Here is a 19789-nt window from a genome sequence, read left to right as displayed (position 1 = left end):
GCTCTCAGTGTCGTCAGTGCAGCACCCGCAACTGACCCCTCCTTTACAAGGTAATGCGAAAACTTATTTTCTCACAAAATTTTCACACAATTTCATAATTTAACAACATATGAACATTCGCTATTGTGTCTGACCCACTAATTCAAAGAATAGTAAGATTTCTTTCACTGCGAGTACAACTCTTCCGCTTCTCTTTACACACAATGAGTAAAACCTTTCTGCTTACTCTTCACACAAGCATCAGAGAACCTGCTACTCCTTCATTATTACCCTTTCTAGGTGATATAATACCAACATTTTGCCAGTGAACTCCTCGCTACCAATTATTCTCACTAACACACCAGAAATTAATCCCTAAGTGCTTCCAGTCCTGCATAATTTTCAGCACTTTCTCGATCAAGACCAATAACCTCACTACAGTGTGGCTTCTACTCACCACCCGCTATTCAATATTCCTGGGAATTTCCAGACAACATAAAACAATACATAACTGGTTTTGGTTAAAAAATAAATCAATAATTCAAATTTTCAAATACAATCCTCACCTAACTAAATATACTAACCATGCCTCTGCTACCAAGTAAAACTGATGCAGCGGAGTTCACCAGCTCTACACAATCATTCACACAACACTCATTTTGGGCCCATATACATTCATACACTCAATGAGCTAGTAAATATCCACTGGTCATCAATTTTATTTTACCCTAGGAAACCCTTATACCAGTATTCTTACCATTCCTGTCTTCTGAGTAAATGCACGTTGGAAAGCTCTAGTAGTAGATTAGAATAAGGAGGAAATTACAATAAAGCATTTAACTTTAATTTAAAGAACCACAGACTCAGAAGGAGTTTTAAAAGTTTATCTGAATTAATAATTTTTTGAGTCAAATCAGAATACAAATGGATATACCAGAATTCTCCATCATGAAAATAGTACAGTTAGCTTATAATCAGTTTGCATTAATCAATTTTTACAATGACAGCACCTGAGGAGAGAAAGAACAGAGAGCAAGAATGGAGTATTTACCCTACAAATATATTTACCTCGAATGGTGTGAGAACCCCGACATCAGAGAGTCAAGGATTCAGGACAGGTTCAGGACAGGGAAAGGTGACCTCTTCTAGTGTAACGCCAGCGTTACACCCCTCTCTGGTGCTACTCTCTACGGCTCGGGCTTGTCCGGACCCCTTCCTAGATGTGCCTCCTCAGTTGTTCCACGACTTTTCCCTAGTGTTGGATTCTCCAGTCAGATTGCAGCAAAATCGAGCAGCATCTCAGCATAGCATCAGCATCTCAACATCAAGTGTGTCTATCTAACTAAAACTTACCTCTGTTATACCAATTCAAATGCATGATCCACCCCCAAATGTTTCAATTCCATGTTTACCCGCAATTTTGATCGGGCCAAGCAGTGGGGAGAGGACATCACACCATACTAAGTGCAATAATTTTCTTTAGTCTATTGTCTAACTACCCACCCCTTAATTTTAATACCCACAAGCTTTATTCCCACAAGCATTTCATATGTGGATCGATAAGCCTATATTACAATGTTGCTTCTTCTTCCTCTCGTAGGGTTAAGAGTTGGTTTTCCCATGTCCTTGCTCGGCTTAAGTGGTTTGGCAGCCATTCAATGCGGTCCTTAGTTTCAGGACAAGCAGATGTCGCGTATGCGTAGTTGCCACAAGGAGACAGAGACGCGGTCACCCTCCAAGGCCCTAATACGAACTATTAATAAAGTCAGAGAAGAACATGTTAGAATACAAAATTAAATGAATTCACTGTATACAACTTACTTCTACTCTAACCCCACCTACTTAATAAATCTTTTGCATTAATGGCTTAGTAAAACTTGCATAGGTTAGTTTCAGCACGGCATGTGCGTTAATGCGTTATTTTAAAGCAGCCATATTAAAAGCTGTTGCGCAGCTGCAAAGTTTTCCCCCCAGGCGACAGAAAACGTCATACTACATAGATGTAGTAGACGCATGCGCAGAAGAGTTCCCGCGTTTTAGTGGCCATTTTTTGACACTCGTGTTATTCATTAGCGAAGCACATAGGAAAGCATCCCCTAGATACAAATGTAAATTGTGGTGCACTGTTAGTACTCAGAGACCGGTTGATTATAATGTTACAGGTTATTCGAGAGGATTGCCTACGAGCAAGTTTCTTTTTATGCGAAACCTTGCTCCACCAGAAGCCCTCCTCCACCTGCAGCTTTAGCTGCACCTCATCCCTGGTGGTCCAGTGGACCTCTGTCTCCTTTCTGTCGCCCCACTCTTTCCTCCATTTTCACTCGCTTTTTACTGATTTCAATCTCCCCCTTTCACTCCCCCTCTGTGTCTTTCCTCCATTTTCAATTGTTTTTCACTGATTTAATCTCCCTCTCTCGCTCTCCTTCTTTGTCTTTCCCCCACTTTTCTTGCACCTTTCACTGCCTCATTTCCACTATTTCCTCTTTTTTTGCCTTTTTCTGCCCATCTTTCCCAGCCGCTGCTGCCCGCTCCTACCTCCCAGCTGTCCAGCCCTTCCCGACCACTACTTAATGGCGGCTGCTGCGGAGACAGGCGAGCAAGACCACTGACTCATTGTCAGAGAAATTGCTCTTCCCCCTCGCAGCTCCACTATCAAGTGAGGCCTTCCCCCGAACCCCTGCACTCTCGAGTGCTGGTGTTCAAAGCCCTCCTCCACCTGAAGGTTTTACCTGCGCCTCATCCCTGGTGGTCCAGTGGACCTCTGTTGCCTTTCTCTCGCTCTGCTCTTTCTCTCCGTTTTCACTTGTTTTTCACTGATTTCAACCTCCCCCTTTCACTCTCCTTCTGTGTCTTTCCTCCGTTTTCACTAGTTTTCTACTGATTTCAATCTCCCCCTTTCGCTCCCCCTCTGTGTCTTTCCTGTTTTCACTCGCTTTTTACTGATTTCAATCTCCCCCTTTCACTCCCCCTCTTTGTCTTTCCTCCATTTTCACTAGTTTTCACTGATTTAATCTCCCCCTCTAACTCTCCTACTGTGTCTTTCCCCCACTTTTCCTGCACCTTTCACTGCCTCATTTCCACTCTTTCCTCTTATTGCCTTTTTCTGCCCGTTTTCCCTGCCGCTGCTGCCCCCGCAGCCCCTCCCCCCCGCAGGACCAACGCGACAGGCCCAATCCAACTCCCCTCCCTGCTCCCACCTCCCAGCTGTCCAGCCCTCTCCGACCCCTACTTAATGGCAGCCACTGCGTGACCGCGCCGCTGGTGTGCCGCTGGCGTGCCGAAGGCGAGCCCATCTGCGCCCGTCTGCGACCCGACTGTGACCAGCGCCAGGAACCCTGGACCTCCGCAACGCCAATGCTACGACCCAGCGGCACTCCACACTCTCAACCCAGGACGCAACAACAACTGCAAGCTAGCATCACTAGCCGACACCCACGGACCCTTCAGCTGTCACGGCTGCCGGCACACCTGCAGCACCGCCAAGACCACGGAACCGGCGCACCCTGCCCGCAAGACCACAACCCAACCAAAGACCATAAAATGCATCCTCCTCAATGTCAGATCCCTCCACAAACACGGCACTCAAACCTGGGACCTCTTCGACAGCACCACCCCGGATGTAGTGTTCTTCACCGAAACATGGACCAACACCACCTCAGGACCAGGCATCGCCATTCCCCAAGGATACAAGATCTCCAGGAAGGACAGTCCCACCCACCCGGGAGGAGGAATCGCCATCGTCCACAAATCCACCCTTCGCCTGACCATACTCCCTGACGAACCCACCGACATGATGGAACACCTTCACTTCAAGATACTTTCCAGCCCTACCACCACCCTCTGAGGAATCCTCATCTACCGACCCCCTGGCCCCCGCGAACTTTTCACTAACCCCATCACGGACATCATCTTCCCGCATGCCATCGCGTCCACCAACTACACCCTACTGGGAGAACTCAGCTTCCACCTCGATAACCAACTGGACCCCAGCACCACATCCCTCCTGGACAACCTCCACAACACTGGACTTCGCCAGATCGTGACCGAACCCATGCACTCACAGGACACACCCTCGACCCCCTCTTCACAACAGGTAACTCCATCACCTTCAGCCAGACCACCGAACTCCCATGGACTGACCATCGATGCGTCCACTTCACCTTCAGAACACCCACCATCCACAGACCACAGACACCTGCACCTGCTCCCATGAATAAACTGGACCAGAAACACAGCTGACCAGCTAACCTCATCACTCAGCAACTCCACCCCAACCATCGCAGAAAACAACGACCCCAACACCGCAGCTTAAACCCTGCACAGATGGATCTCCAACAGCGCCAACACCATAGCCCCCCTCAAGAAAAACAACAACACACATGCCGAGAAAGCCAGTTGGCACCAAACTTCGAGAGTCCAGACGCACTTGCCGCCACCTCGAAAAGGCCAGAAGGAACACCAAATCCACAGAAGCCCACAACAACTTCAGAGCCGCCACCAACGCACACCACCAACTCATCAGAAAAAAGAGGAAAAAAGCGATTGAAGACAAAATCTCCACTCACGCACACAACAGCAAAGAACTCTTCAACATCATCAAGGAGTTTGCCCAACCCACCAGCGAGTCCACCGACATCCCTCCCTCACAAGACCTCTGCGACAAACTCAGCACCTTTTTTCACCACAAAATTAAGAGCATCTGCGACAACTTCGACGAAGACAACCAACACACTGAACACTCAGCAACCACCCCCGACACCCTGAAGCCAGCGATCGACAATTGGACAGCCCTCACTACCAAAGGCACACTGAAGACAATGAAGTCAATCCACTCCGGGCACATACAGACCCCTGCCCACCACATTTTCAACAGAGCCACCGACACCATCGCACGCATGCTCTGCCACACCATCAACCACTCCCTGGCAAACGCCACGTCGCCCGACGACTGGAAACTTGCCGAGGTCAACCCCCTCCTGAAGAAATCATCGGTGGACCCCACTGACCTCAAAAACTACAGACCCATCTCCCTGCTCCCGTTCCCTGCGAAGGGCATCGAGAAAGCCAGCAACAGCCAACTCACCACATTCATCGAAGAGCACAACATCCTCGACTCCTCCCAATCCGGCTTCAGAAAAAACCACAGTACAGAAACCGCCCTCCTCGCTGCAACAGACGACATCCGCACCCTACTGAACAAAGGAGAAACAGCCCCCCTCATCCTCCTCGACCTCGCAGCGGCGTTCGACACAGTCTCTCACCGCACCCTAATAGGCAGACTCCACGACGCAGGGATCCAAGACAAGGCCCTCAACTGGATCCACTCCTTCCTCTCTGGCAGAACACAGCGGGTCAGACTCCCCCCTTTCCTCTCGGACCCTACACCTACCGCCTGCGAAGACCCCCAGGGGTCCCCCCTCAGCCATACACTCTTCAACGTCTACATGGCTCCGCTCACCCCCATCGTCAGAACCTACGGACTCAACATTGTGTCATATGCAGACAACACCCAACTCATCCTCTTCCTATCCAACAAACCCAATACCACCAGACACAATTTTCAAGAAGGCATGGAAGCCGTCGCCAAATGAATGAAATCAGCTCCCTACAACTAAACACCAGCAAAACAGAAGTACTCATCATGGGCTCAAACTCCAATGCCTGGAACAACACCTGGTGGCCCCCCGCCCTCGGAAGCCCACCCACTCCCACGGACCACGTACGCAACCTGGGAATCATCCTGGACTCCGAGCTCAAAATGGACCGCCAGATGAACTCCGCCTCGTCCTCCTGCTTCCACACCCTCCGCCTCCCACGTAAGACCTTCAAATGGATCCCCCTCGAACACAGAAAGACCATCACTCATGCCCTGGTCACCAGCAGACTCGACTACGGCAACGCACTCTACGCCAGAATAAACAAAAACCTCACCCGCAAGCTACAGAACATCCAGAACGCTGCTGCAAGACTGGTCCTCGACCTGCCAAGACACTGCCACATCTCCCAGCACCTGCACACACTCTACTGGCTCCCTATTGAAGCTAGAGTCACCTTCAAGATGCTCACCCACGCCCACAAGGCCCTCCACTACACCGGACCAGCATACCTAAACAACCGACTCAAATTCCACGCACCCCAGAGGACCCTACGATCAGCCCAGCTCTCCTACACCGTGGTTCCCCGCACCAGAAAGACCAGATCGGGAGGCCGCTCCTTCTCCTTCCTCACAGCCTGAGCCTGGAACGCCCTTCCGCTCCACCTCAGACAGTCCACATCGCACCCCATCTTTGCGAGAAACCTCTAAACCTGGCTATTTGACAGACCCCCCCTTGATGGACTGGAGCCTGCTAATCCCCCCCCCCCAGCACCTTGAGACCCTTACAGGTGAGTAGTCATGCTTAACAAACGACTGATTGATTGGTTGACCCTGCGCCAAGGCACATGCACATACCCTGCACTTGGTACCTCCCACAATGGGTAAGCTTCAACTCCTGCTATCACCCCTCCTGGAGACAGCATGTCTCCTGTGAATATTCTAACACTCTTTCTTTGACCATCTTTCTTCTCATTTGTCAAGCATGCTCCATGCGTGTATTCCTATTACCAGCTCCCTAATGTGTGTTTTCAAACCTGTGACTCTCTTCTTTTCTAATTCCTGATCACTGTAATTTAACCTGTGATTTCCCTACAGTATTTTTGTTTTGGACAAATCTACATCATATTTCTGGGCCAATTCTGTCAATTTTTTATGTGCTTGCCTCACTTTCCGAGTGACATCCTTTGCCACAAGAAATAATTCATCCTGTTCATATAGCTCTATCCTTTCCTAAAGCAAGTTCCCACTGATTATTTCCTCCACCTCCACTTTCACCCTCACAACATCTAACAGTTCGCCTTTACTGCAGCCTTAATTGTGCCCTGACACGACATGCTACTTTGCCATTCTCCATCACCGCTCCTGTTTTTCTGCTGATCTCCTGAAGTTGGGGTCTGTAACCCTATGCTGATTTCCAGCAATTCCCGGACCTGTTTCTACTTCTGGTATCCTTCCCGCGGGTCCCCTGATTGGAGCTTCTCACATCCTCTAATCTGAATTCGAGTTTGCTAGGGACACGGATTGGATGATACTAGATGAACATGAACTCTCGAGGAATCTGCAGTTGCTGGCAACGGGGTACTAGCTTCTACAGGTACCAGAACTGGTCTGTTTCCATTCACTGTCACATTTCCTCCTGAGCTGACCCCTTCTCCCAACCCTGGCTGTTGTTGACTAGCATTTTCCACTAAACTCGGGTCATTCACAGAAACTACAGGTCCTATGGTGACCGGTGCCGTAACGGCTTCTGGCAACCGTAAAGCAGCATTGCCTCCACTTGACTCTGCACCTCCTGACATCGGTATCCCAGTTCTTCCTGCTCCTGTTGACATCCTCCCCACTATCTCTGCAGTAGGGCCTGTCCATGGCATTCTCAATCTTTCCATTGAAGCTGCATTGCCCAATTCTCGCCTTCCCTCTTCTGAATGTGGTTTTAAGGTGGAGGATGCTCTGCTAATAGTCGGTCTAACAATCAGTGTTGCTCCCATCAACCCCATTGTCTCCTCGATTCCTATTCCAAGCATCTCCCTCTTTTACCAATAGTGGGTACAATCTTTCTCCCTCAATGGTATCTACTCTCAATCTCTTTAGTTGTGCATCCCATTGCGCATTCCGATATGCCTTCTTGTCTTTCTCATTTTACCCTGACATCTTTCCCTGTTCTTTGCCTGAGCTGCTCGCATCCATGCATTTAATGTTCCAAACTGTGTTGGCTCAGGTGGAGGCTGTAGTAAAGACATCAGTCCCCTCAACTGATACAACACTTCCAATTAAAATGAACCATAACATGGAAAAGCCAAATCTCCCTCTTTTTCAGTGATTTTGTGCCAATCTTGAAGCCAAACTATAGTATGGAGCACTACATTTGTTGTCATGTAATGTGCTGGAGTATTCTCGGGCAGTGCTTCCTCAGCCATTCAAAATACCACTCCCTGATCTCCCCTGCAGAGATCCCCTAACACCCTAAAGCATTGCATGATTAAATCAAATTTCCCTTCAACTGACAAGATTTTCCACACTTCGACTTCCTGATGATTACCAACTAATCAGAGCGCAGCGTTACACCAACCGACCTATCGCCGCGCAGCACAATCCAACATAACCCTTTTCTCCATGCAGCAGTTCACCCTCCTTCATAATTTCTCCATACACATTTACTCACACAATCTTCAAAACAAGAAATTGTCTACCTTTCTAAACGATTGATAGAATTCAATCACTCAAGACACACAGTGACCCTCGACCTGCGCTGGTCACCTGCATCAATATAGTTGACCCCTATACACTATGTTTAACATACGATTCAAACACGTTCCACTCACACAAGTTTCCCTGTCTCAGGTGGATTGCCGATGATGTCTCACAATAACTCTTCAAAGCAATGGTCAGACAATCACAACAAATTGATGTTTTCTCAAAATATATCCTGGGATTTTAGGCTTCTTTGGAGCCTGAAACTCCAAACAAAAAACTCTTGGACCACGTCCGGCCCGAAACGACATTCCCTCGACTTTAACACCAACTCCGCTAGACATCATACAATCAACACACACACTCCAGCAATCTAACACATGACGCATTCCTATTAATACTTACTCCTAGATTCTCCGCTGTTCTTGCCACACCCTCAATCTCTGTCAATCTCCGTTAAAATCTGTTGTTCTCCGCTCTTGATCATTGGGCTCCCTCTTAGGGCTCTAGGGACCTAGGTCTTTTTTAGACTGTTTTAGATTGTCCCCTCACTTCATGTGACAACCATCCTACACTGTTACCACCTGTAGAAGCCGGGTTCCATGTTCTAGATCTGCTCTGGAAACCGGGTCAATAGCTCTTTTTGTCATCATGTAAGTATGGAAGGGAGAAGAATCTTTCGTCAATCAATCATTACAGTTCCAATGACCTATGACTCCAGAGAATCACAGACTCTCAAATAGGTTTGGTAAATTTATTGTGAAGCCAAATACAGTTGGACATTCAAGCACCTCAAAATGAGGGTGTAAAGACACATTGTAACTAATACAAGGCCAAACCTACAGGTGAAATTAAGGTGGTTTCAACATTCACAGAATAATCAGTTCCAGAATCAGGAAACAGAATATGATTGCTCCAATAACGATATTCCCCTTTATTGAAGATTCATAGGTATAAAGCATTAATCTGTCCCTACACTACCACTAACGTGACAGCTCTACTTGGCATTTCCCAAGGCAAGTTCTATAAAGGTGTCAGCATGTGAAGACTTCCTAAGAAGTCCACTCATGTTGAATGGATCAGGTAGCATAAAGGTACCGAGCTCGTTCTAAGATGCACTTTCTCTCAAAGCAAGGCAGAAGTCCCAGAATCTGTCCCTAAATTCAATACATCCCAGGCTACAATATGACATCACCCCATCCACTCAAGCCACTTTCTCGTAGGTAACTTTCCATGTGGCAGCGATGCTCCCAGGCCTTGACTAGATGACCTTGATTCCCAGGCTCACTCCGATGAGAAAGCCCAACCGTTCCTCATCATCAGTATCACCATTTAATGTATCCTCCCCTACCCGAGCCTAATTTCTACAATAAAGACATTACTCTAACTAACAAGGATGAATTTCTCCACCATGCACATGAAATTCACTAGCGACTCTAATGCGAGAGCTTCCAGGGAAAATGCAATTCGGGCACAGAGAAATCGGTCAACATAAGAAATGGCACAAGGCCTCATGAAGTTACACATATAAAATAAACATCATTGCTGAGCACAGCAATTAACATGTTACATAAGCACATCAAATACATGACTAAATGCCAGCATCACATATACATTCTAAATATCAATGTTTTCAATTAAACACATACAGTGACAATGTTGATTTCTTCATGCTTATCTCGAAAATATCCCTAACACCTTGCTTTACATGTTATTACAGTCACACGTTCGGAAGGCCAAATGTTAGCACAATAAAGGATTATATGCAGGTGCAAACTTCCCATGATTATAATGCACCCCTACAACTGAAAGAGCAAACGTTGCACTCTAACATGTGTCTAGATTGTATTCCCAGCAGCATTTTTTGTTTACTGATTTGGAAATCAGTTTTTCCATCATTTTAGCTGTTTTTACCGGAGTAAATGTGTGCTGTTGTGCAGAATGGTCCAGGGATAGCCAAAGCTGAAGCATCTGTGAGGTCATCCTTGAAATGCTGGAAATGCAGCTGACTTGTAGGAGAGTATGAAGCTTTTGAGAATTTGATGGAGAAGCATGAACAGTCAAAAATTAACCCGAGAAGGATTGGAGGCTAGGCCTTGCAACCTTGATGCAGGTAACCCTGACAGAAGCCTTTGTACAGGTAGCTCCTGGAATAATGTATATTTTCAAAGACACGCTGGTCCTCTATCAGGCTTATTGAGTGAGGTCCCAGATTCTTCAGACCACAAATAAGTTTCATGAAGCAACCTTGTTTCCTCAGTCAAATTACTGCTGGCTGAGGGGTAGACCCTGAGGTTATCGGTTCCCAGGTGAACTTCCGGGATAACACATTAAAAGAAAGGCAGCAGCAGTGAGGTCTTCCTCTTCATTGAGTGATAAGTTCATAGGACAGTCAGGAGGGACTGCTAAAAATATGAGATATGTGTGAGGAAGGAAGCAAGATGAGGATGTTCGTTTGATGACAGACAGTTGATTATTACCAAAAGAATAGTGGACTGTGAGTCACATGTTCAGCAATTATATCTTTGCCCATTTCGCACAGAATGGACACATAATAGTTATAGGTTTTTCTTTTACCTTACTATAGAATGCAAGGTGCAGGCACTATCTGGCACATGCATCAAGCATTTTACCGGTTGCAAATGGGCAATTCGCAGAATTGGCCTGTTTGCGGCCAGTAAAATGCCATTTCCGATGCATCAAACCCAAAACCCATTCGCAATATAGGGAATCACAAATTTTACGATTACCTAAATTGCGAAAGCTTTTAGGGAATCGAAAATTGTGATTCCCTATTTGGGATGCATCAAAGCCCTTCCTAAATGCGACTTCGCATTTAGGAAACGGTAATTACCATCAACTGCAAGTAATTTGCTAAAACCTTGAAAAATGCACAAAAAGGCATTTTTCAAAGTGGCATGTGGCGCACACATATGCCCTTAGGGCATATGTGTGTGCCACGTAAGCATACAAGCTGAGGTTGGGGGTGGAGCAGGGTGGCCTTTAAGGCCCCCTGGCACCCTTCAAATTGCATTCGCAATTTGCGAGTACCTATTGGTACTCGCAAGTTGCGCTTGCAATTTCCCATTCATTCCTATGGACCCGTGGGCCCATAGGAATGAAGGGGAAGCCATTCCTTATTTATGACTTGCAATATGCGAGTCACAAATAAGGAATATATAGGAATCACTATTTTTATAGCGATTCCTACATGCATAGGATTTTGCGAGTCCTTAATTGCGATTTCTTAATAATCGCAATTAAGGACTTGCAAAATCTGACCTTGATGCATGTGCCTATATATAATTGAACAGTTTAAATAAAGTTGTGTCATATGTTAGGGAGATAAACATGTATGATGACATTCAAAATATTCAGGTATACATATTTTCAGACACATTTGTGGGAGAGTGAAAACCCCATATCCTGTTAGCTATCATTCAGCCTCAATAATTAAAATGGGTAAGATTTTATTCCTAATGAACATAGGTACACATAGAGCTAACACCAATATGGGTCCTACATGAACTGAATATGAGGTAACTTGTGTTGTTTCAGCTGCATTGATTTCATATTAGGTTGTACTTGGTTTATGTTCCTACAATTTATGCTGTAGTGACTTGATACAGGTTATTTGTTTGAAGGTTTTTTTTATCTTTTCATCTCCTGTTATCACTCACCTTCCAACACCTTGCATCGTTTATTTTCCTCTTTTAGTAGTTTATCCAGAGGATTCTTTTTAAGAATAAAACTGTAATGAGTACTGAGAATGTTGGCAGCCATATGAGTGGTACTGGGATTTATTCAGTGGGTCATAGGATGTGGAATAGTGAGTTGTGAATTCAATAAGAGTCAGATGCACACCATTTTGATCCTCTTTCTTCAACAGTTTCGACCAAGTTTATCTTTCAAACAATTCTGGCATGCAATACTTTCTACGCGCTTCGTCCCGTTGCACTGCAACCATAACTACACCACGAAGGGAACCAACATTGGTTCCACAAAGTTGCACAGCCCTGTAGTAGCTTGAATCCAATGAATTAAGTTCATGTACTTTTTATATTGCTTTTCAATGTTTTATCCATTCATTTTTTTCTCTTTTTTGTTCAATTCATTTTATTCACTCCGTTTTGACATCCATTTTCAAAACAAGCTCGAGAGCATAGGGTGAATTTCATGCCATGATTTATTTTCAAAAGCCCAATGCATTTCGGGAATAACACTCCCTTCATCAGGGGCATCTAGAAATACAAGCAACATATTTCATTTAATACTAACAAGATGTCGCGGTCATTTTACAAAGCACATATATAAAAAACAAACATAATAAATCTCAATGTGAAACACTCAAAGTTGGTGACTATTACATTCCTGAGTTTTACCGTCATTAATGATCTGACAATATTCATTTAGGCTAAATAGCTCTGTGTCACAAAAACTAAGGACACACCTTAACTGTGTTACAAATGGTACTAATCATTGACCGAAGTAAACAACCGTCTGTGAGATTTCATTTGCTTACCATGACATGCTAGTAAATCTTAAAACATCAGATGAACGTTTCCCGTTCAACCACAACCATCTAAAAACAGTGACTTTGTGTTTCCTTTTCATAGCGTGCCATCGCACGCCTATTCCGTTTTGTTACAAACGTATTCTGCTTTCCTTAACTAGGTGTTTTATATCTATAACCGCTCTAAGTAATGACCTACAGATGGTTGGTTCTGTCTATCAATGACGTGAACCCTCGTTCGTTAAAGCTGCAGAACGAGTATGCTGCATGATTAAACAGGAGCTACTCAATCTCCCAGAATGCACTACCATGAATGATTGTTCACCTGATAGATTACCATTATTGCTATTTACTTTCCCAGCAGTGGACATTAGAACATGGTAAACCCACTGTATTAAAAGGACGCGGTCTGTCTAGTGTACATCTCACAGGTCAAGACATGAATACACGTGCCACAAATTGTCCTGTAATGCCTACGAATCAAAAAAAATCGGTAAATTATATTCCAAGCATGACACAGAATCCTTCCCATGCTCCAAGTATCTTTTTTAACTTGCTCTTTGCAACCCACGTTCTCTGGTCTTCTTTTTCTTAATGTTTATCCGACGTTTGCCAAGGGTGCTATCTCATGTGAGACGAAAAATGTTCATAACATGAATTCAATGAGAGTGAGATGCACACTATTTTGATCCTTTTTCTTCAACAGTTTCGACCAAGTTTATCTTTCAAACAATTCTGGTGTGCAATACTTTCTACGCGCTTTGTCCAGTTGCGCTGCAACCATAACAACACCACGAAGGGAACCAACATTGGTTCCACAAAGTTGCACAGCCCTGTAGTAGCTTGAATCCAATGAATTAAGTTCACGTACTTTTTATTGCTTTTCACTGTTTTATCCGTTCATTTTTTTCTCTTTTTTGTTTAATTAATTTTATTCAATCCGTTTTGACATCCATTTTCAAAAAAAGTTTGAGAGCATAGGGTGAATTTCATGCCATGATTTATTTTCAAAAGCCCATGCATTTTGGGAATAACACTCCCTTCGTCAGGGGCATCTAGAAATACAAACAACATATTTAATTTAATACCAACAAGATGTCGCGGTCATTTTACAGAGCACATATAAAAAAATTTTTTACAAAATCTCAATGTGAAACACTCAAAGTTGGTGACTATTACATTCCTGCGTTTTACAGTCATTAATGTTCTGACAATATTCATTTATGCTAAATAGCTCCATGTTACAAAAACTAAGTACACCCCTTAACTGTGTTACAAATGGTACTGATCATTGACAGAAGTAAACAACTGTCTGTGAGATTTCATTTGCTTACCATGGCATGCTGGCAAATCTTAAAATATCAGATGAACGTTTCCCGTTCAACCCCAACCATCTAAAACCAGTGACTTCATGTTTCCTTTTCATAGCGTGCCATCGCGCGACTTTTCCGTTTCGTTGCAAACGTATTCTGCTTTCCTTAACTGGGTGTTTTATATCTATCACCGCTCTTAGTAATGACCTACAGGTGGTTGGTTCTGTCTATTAATGACGTGAACCCTCGTTAGTTAAAGCTGCAGAACGAGTGTGCTGCATGATTAAACAGGAGCTACTCAATCTCCCAGAATGCACTACCATGAATGATTGTTCACCTGGTGGATTACCATTATTGCTATTTACTTTCCCAGCAGTGGACATTAGAACATGGTAAACCCACTGTATTAAAATGACACGCTCTGTCTAGAGTACGTCTCACAGGTCAAGATGTGAATACATATGCCACAAATTCTCCTGAAATGCCTACGAATCAAAAAATCGGTAAATTATATTCCAAGCATGGGGTACGTCTCACAGGTCAAGACGTGAATACATATGCCACAAATTGTCCTGAAATGACTACGAATCAAAAAATCGATTAACCGGTTAACCGATTTTTTGATTCGTAGTCATTTCAGGATAATTTGTGGCGTATGTATTCACGTCTTGACCTGTGGAAAGTACCCCATGCTTGGAGTATAATTTACCGATTTTTTGATTTGTAGTCATTTCAGGACAATTTGTGGCATATATGTATTCACATCTTGACCTGTGAGACGTACTCTAGACAGAGCGCGTCCTTTCAATACAGTGGGTTTACCATGTTCTAATATCCACTGCTGGGAAAGTAAATAGCAGTAATGGTAATCCACCAGGTGAACAATCATTCATGGTAGTGCATTCTGGGAGATTGAGTAGCTCCTGTTTAATCATGCAGCACATTCGTTCTGCAGCTTTAACGAACGAGGGTTCACGTCATTAATAGACAGAACTAACCACCTGTAGGTCATTACTAAGAGCGGCGATAGATATAAAACACCCAGTTAAGGAAAGCAGAATACGTTTGCAACGAATCGTTATAGGCGCGCGATGGCACGCTATGAAAAGGAAACACGAAGTCACTGTTTTGCCAGCATGCCATGGTAAGCAAATGAAATCTCACAGACGGTTGTTTACTTCTGTCAATGATCAGTATCATTTGTAACACAGTTAAGGGGTGTACTTAGTTTTTGTAACACAGAGCTATTTAGCATAAATGAATATTGTCAGAACATTAATGACTGTAAAACTCAGGAATGTAATAGTCACCAACTTTGAGTGTTTCACATGGAAATTTATTATGGTTTTTTTTTTATATGTGCTTTGTAAAATGACCGCGACATCTTGTTGGTATTAAATGAAATACGTTGTTTGTATTTCTAGATGTCCCTGACGAAGGGAGTGTTATTCCCGAAATGCATTGGGCTTTTGAAAATAAATCATGGCATGAAATTCACCCTATGCTCTCAAACTTTTTTTTAAAAAGGATGTGAAAACGGATTGAATAAAAATGAATTGAACAAAAAAGAGAAAAAATGAATAGTGAGTTGTGCCAGCTTTTGCGGCTTTGTGTAGTGTGCTGTGTTGGATAAATAATGAATGATTCTTTGTCTAGGAAAAATGTTGTGGAGTACTTATTTAATATTTCTCCATCTATTGCAATGTCTGTCACTCTGGTGGGCTGTTGTATGATGTTGTGGATTTTCTTTGTGTCCCAATAGGTGTAACTATCCGGTACAATACAATATTTTTAGGGAATGTGGTTAGCAGTGTTTGCTCTGTTCACGGGGAGACTACGCAGATTGTATGATGAGTTTTGTACAGAGCAGGGGAGAGCATAACTCATGTAATTCCATTCTAGCGTAAGTTTTGTGGAAATACCTGACAATTGCCCAAGCTTACACAGATTTAGGTGAGAAGAGCACTATTTTCTCTTGTAGTACTATTTTTTCCTTCAAATTACTCTTAAATATGCAAGCAGATATAATTGTATGATTATCTGTAATTCCACTTCAAATAGTAAAGTGGAATTACCAAAGTTACTTCAATTAATTCAGCATAATTTAAATTTCAGCCAGGCCTTGTAGAGAGACGTTAGATGTGGTGGGGTCATAGTATGTTGGTTTTTGTTCAGTTGTACATAGTAGAAAGATGATACATTATGTAGAGGTCTGTAGTTATTATGGAGTACATTGTGTGTTCTGGTGTGATAGTTTTATCGTTGTGAATCAGGGTCAAGATCTGGAGGTACTAGGTGTGATGGGGTCTGTGGTGTTACCTGGAGTCGTGCTACACAATGATGGGACTCTATTAATGAAAGTGCTAGGTTCATCATGTTATAATGATACACTGTACGTGATTTTGCTTGGACTGATAGCTGAAGTAGATGAAAAAAGGAACATATATTAGAAAGTCCTAATGTATCCAATCACTAGGTGGTAATTTTATTCTGTTTAATCTGAAGAGGTGATTTTATTCAGTTATAAGTCAAACCACATTGAGTATATGAGGCGTCAAGTGGAATAGCGTAGAGTGTAGTGGCATGGAGTGGAGTGTCGTAGAACTGAGTTGCGTGGAGTGTAATACCGTACAGTGGAGTAAAGTGGAGTAGCGAAGAGGGTGTAGAGACATATAGTGGAGTGACAAAAAATGGAGTGGCATACACTTGAATAGCATACAGGGGAGTGGTGTAGATTGGGGTGGCATAGTGTGGAGTGTCATAGAGTAGAGAGGGATAGTTTAAACAGATGTAGAGTGAAAGTGGGTGAATGGATGTAGACGCAATGAGGCAGGAATATATATGTTATAGGGTGTAAATAGTAATTTTTAGTAGTATATGTGAATAGTTAAAGTAGTTTTAAGATGTAAAAATGAAAATACTTAGTTATATATTGTGCTGCGGTATACCACGGTAACTTAGCAGTATACTGCGATACATGCTTATGATAAGGCAGTATCTGATTGGCTAATGGCTGTGTTTACCAAACATAAAAGACAGCCAGGTAGTTTTTGCCTTAATTTGGCTGCGTTCTGGCTTAGGGCCTTAGATGTAGGTAAGGTAAGTAGTAGGTTTTATTGTTTTTCCCTACCTTTTACCAATTTATTAATGTGGTAATAGGTAGTGAAATGTAATTATATTTTTCTATATATTTTTTGTAATGTTTACGGAGAAGCACACTAGTACTTACAAAGTACTGCAGTTGCTATAGGAATATATATATATATATTACCTACTGGCAGTCGCCAGTAGGTAGTTATAGATAGGACCTATTTTCCATAGGAAATCCGCAACATTCTATTTGGAATAACGTTGGTGCCGATTGACGAATCTTCGCGAAATTTTCCAAACTTTTGGCCAGCTCCGTTCCGCTCCTATCCTGAAAATTTCATGGTGATTCGTCAAGCGGGGACCGAGAAAAAAGGGGGGTCCCAAAACACGTTTTCCCATGCATTTTCCCATAGGACCTGTTGACGCAGCTACAGCCCAAACTGCTGAACGGAATTACACCAAATTTGGCAAAGAGGTAGTTCTCAGTTCAGACTTGTGCCTTTTGCTTAAATGGTGTAAATCCGTTCAGTAGTTCCTGAGAAAATTAGAGTTAAAAAGATAGATATATCTGGGCGGAGCCTAACCACACATCTCATCGTGAGATCTGATAGGCTGTCAGTACTTCATCCAAGAAGTGTTGGCAGCCATCTTGGGACCAATATACATGATAGCACCTCGTTAAAAAGCATTGCAGTTAATAGAAGGTTTTAAGACTTTAATTACATTATAAATCATTTGTTGATGGTACCATACACATTTTAGGAATTGTGGTGTGTTCTAAGGTGATATTACCATGTGAAAAATCCTTCTGCTGTGATATCATGAATCATGTTTGAGAGGGAACTATTTTCTCATGCTTTTCCCACAGGTTTGGAAGGTGATCTATAAGCTAAACTGAGAGCATATTTTCTGTAAATTCACATTATCTTTCTCAGTCATGTGAGAATGAAGTCTGACATTCTCATTAAAACATGTACATCCAACAAGGGCAGAGACTGTCAGCTGATTCCTTTGTGTTCTACTGCAGCTTCCCAGAGTGTTCTAAAGAACAACTAGAGCGCTAACAGTCCTACTTATGACAAACGTATTGCACACCTGAAGCCATCTTGATTGGAATAAAGTGGTAACTCTTAAAACTTTTAATTTAAAAAGGAACAAAATGAGGGGGTTCATTTTGCCATAGAAATTATGATTAGTGCTGCAGAAAGAAAAATTAGAGCACATTTTGACTTCTCAAATCCTCTTCTATTTCATAAAACAATTCTGACATGCAGACTGAAACATGCACTTTGAATACCAGCAGCAGACTTCCCTGGTGAGCAGTAGCTTTACTACAGTGATCTAATGAGCAACTAGAGTGCTAACATTCAGAATTTATCGGAAATGTGAGACACATCTGAATGCCCTCATGATGGAACCAAAGTAAAAAACTGAAAGTATTTCCTACTGAGGAGACTACAGTAAATGAGGAAATTAGGAAACTTCATAACAAATAAATCTCCCAAGATGGCCACCAGAGACAAAAGAGCCCAAATGTAGCCCAAATATCACCCAGATATAGCCCAAGTATAGCCCAATGACAGAATGTCCCAGAGTGTTCTTAAGAACAACTAGAGCGCTTACTGTCTTTCTTATGACAAAAGTATGGCACACCTGAAGCCATCTTGATTGGAATAAACTGGTAACACTTAAAACATTTAATTTAAAAAGGAACAAAATGAGGGGGTTCATTTTGCCATAGAATTTATGATTAGTGCTAAAGAAAGAAAAATTAGGGCACATTTTGAGTGACTTCTCAAATCCTCTTCTATTTCATTAAAAAATTCTGATATGCAGACTGAAACATGCACTTGTAATACCAGCAGCAGACTTCCGTGGTGAGCAGTAGCTTTACTACAGTGATCTAATGAGCAACTAGAGTGCTAACATTCAGAATTTATGGCAAATGTGTGACATATCTGAATACCTTCTGAATGGAATCAAAGTAAAAAACTGAAAGCATTTCCTACTGAGTAGACTGCAGTAAATGATTGATTGATTGAAGCTTTATTTCGCTATAAAAACATATCATAAAAGCAATACATTACATCAATAGAGAAAAAAGAAAAAAAAGAACAGTTTAACAAAGCACAGTATAAAAGGCTACAGAATCAACAGTGGCATTTTTAAAAAAAGTAAAATGGTAGCCAAATTATAAGAGCCAATACAGGCCGAAGCACATTACTGTATCAACTGTTTCTTTGCAGTTCTTATCCTCCAAGCCCAGCCCAGAAATTTAGCCATACAGCAGGCAAAAAAGGGACGGGCATCTGAGCGCAATATGCGTAAGGCTTCCAAATGTGATCTTGTGCCCAGACTCCTACATAGGGGCTTCAACCATCTCAACCTAGGCACAGCATAAGCATGGCACTCAAACAACAGATGAGCTATGGACTCAACCCTTGAGTCACAGAAGGGGCAATATGGTATAGTTTGAAATGGAGGTTTCCAGGTGGAAGTTAACAATCCTAAGGGAAGTACACCCACCCTAAATTTAAAGTACAATGCTATGTCGCCCGAGTTATGGATTGAGACCAGATAAGGTTCTCTAAAGGGGAGCTCCTTAAC

At 43.0% G+C, this 19789-nt stretch overlaps 1 protein-coding gene and 1 long non-coding RNA gene across 5 annotated transcripts in view; one reads left to right on the top strand and one right to left on the bottom strand.

Moving 5' to 3' along the window:
* Nucleotides 1–12434: 12434 nt before the first annotated feature.
* Nucleotides 12435–14236, bottom strand: LOC146820915 (uncharacterized). Its single transcript, XR_014962642.1, has 2 exons — nucleotides 14114–14236; nucleotides 12435–13834 (listed from the first exon to the last, which is right to left on the bottom strand). It is a non-coding gene; the product is annotated as an uncharacterized LOC146820915 (long non-coding RNA).
* Nucleotides 14237–15163: 927 nt separating this feature from the next.
* Nucleotides 15164–19789, top strand: part of LOC146820914 (uncharacterized) — a 305904-nt gene continuing 301278 nt past the window's right edge. For all 4 annotated transcript variants that reach the window (XM_085609316.1, XM_085609314.1, XM_085609313.1 and 1 more), the window contains exon 1: nucleotides 15164–15236. The gene's annotated coding sequence lies outside the window, so the exon portion shown is untranslated. The remainder of the gene's footprint in view (nucleotides 15237–19789) is intronic.

This window comes from Triturus cristatus, chromosome 6 (assembly GCF_964204655.1).
Source record: "Triturus cristatus chromosome 6, aTriCri1.1, whole genome shotgun sequence".
Taxonomy (NCBI): Eukaryota; Metazoa; Chordata; class Amphibia; order Caudata; family Salamandridae; genus Triturus; species Triturus cristatus.
This window is presented reverse-complemented; position numbering and strand designations above follow the sequence as displayed.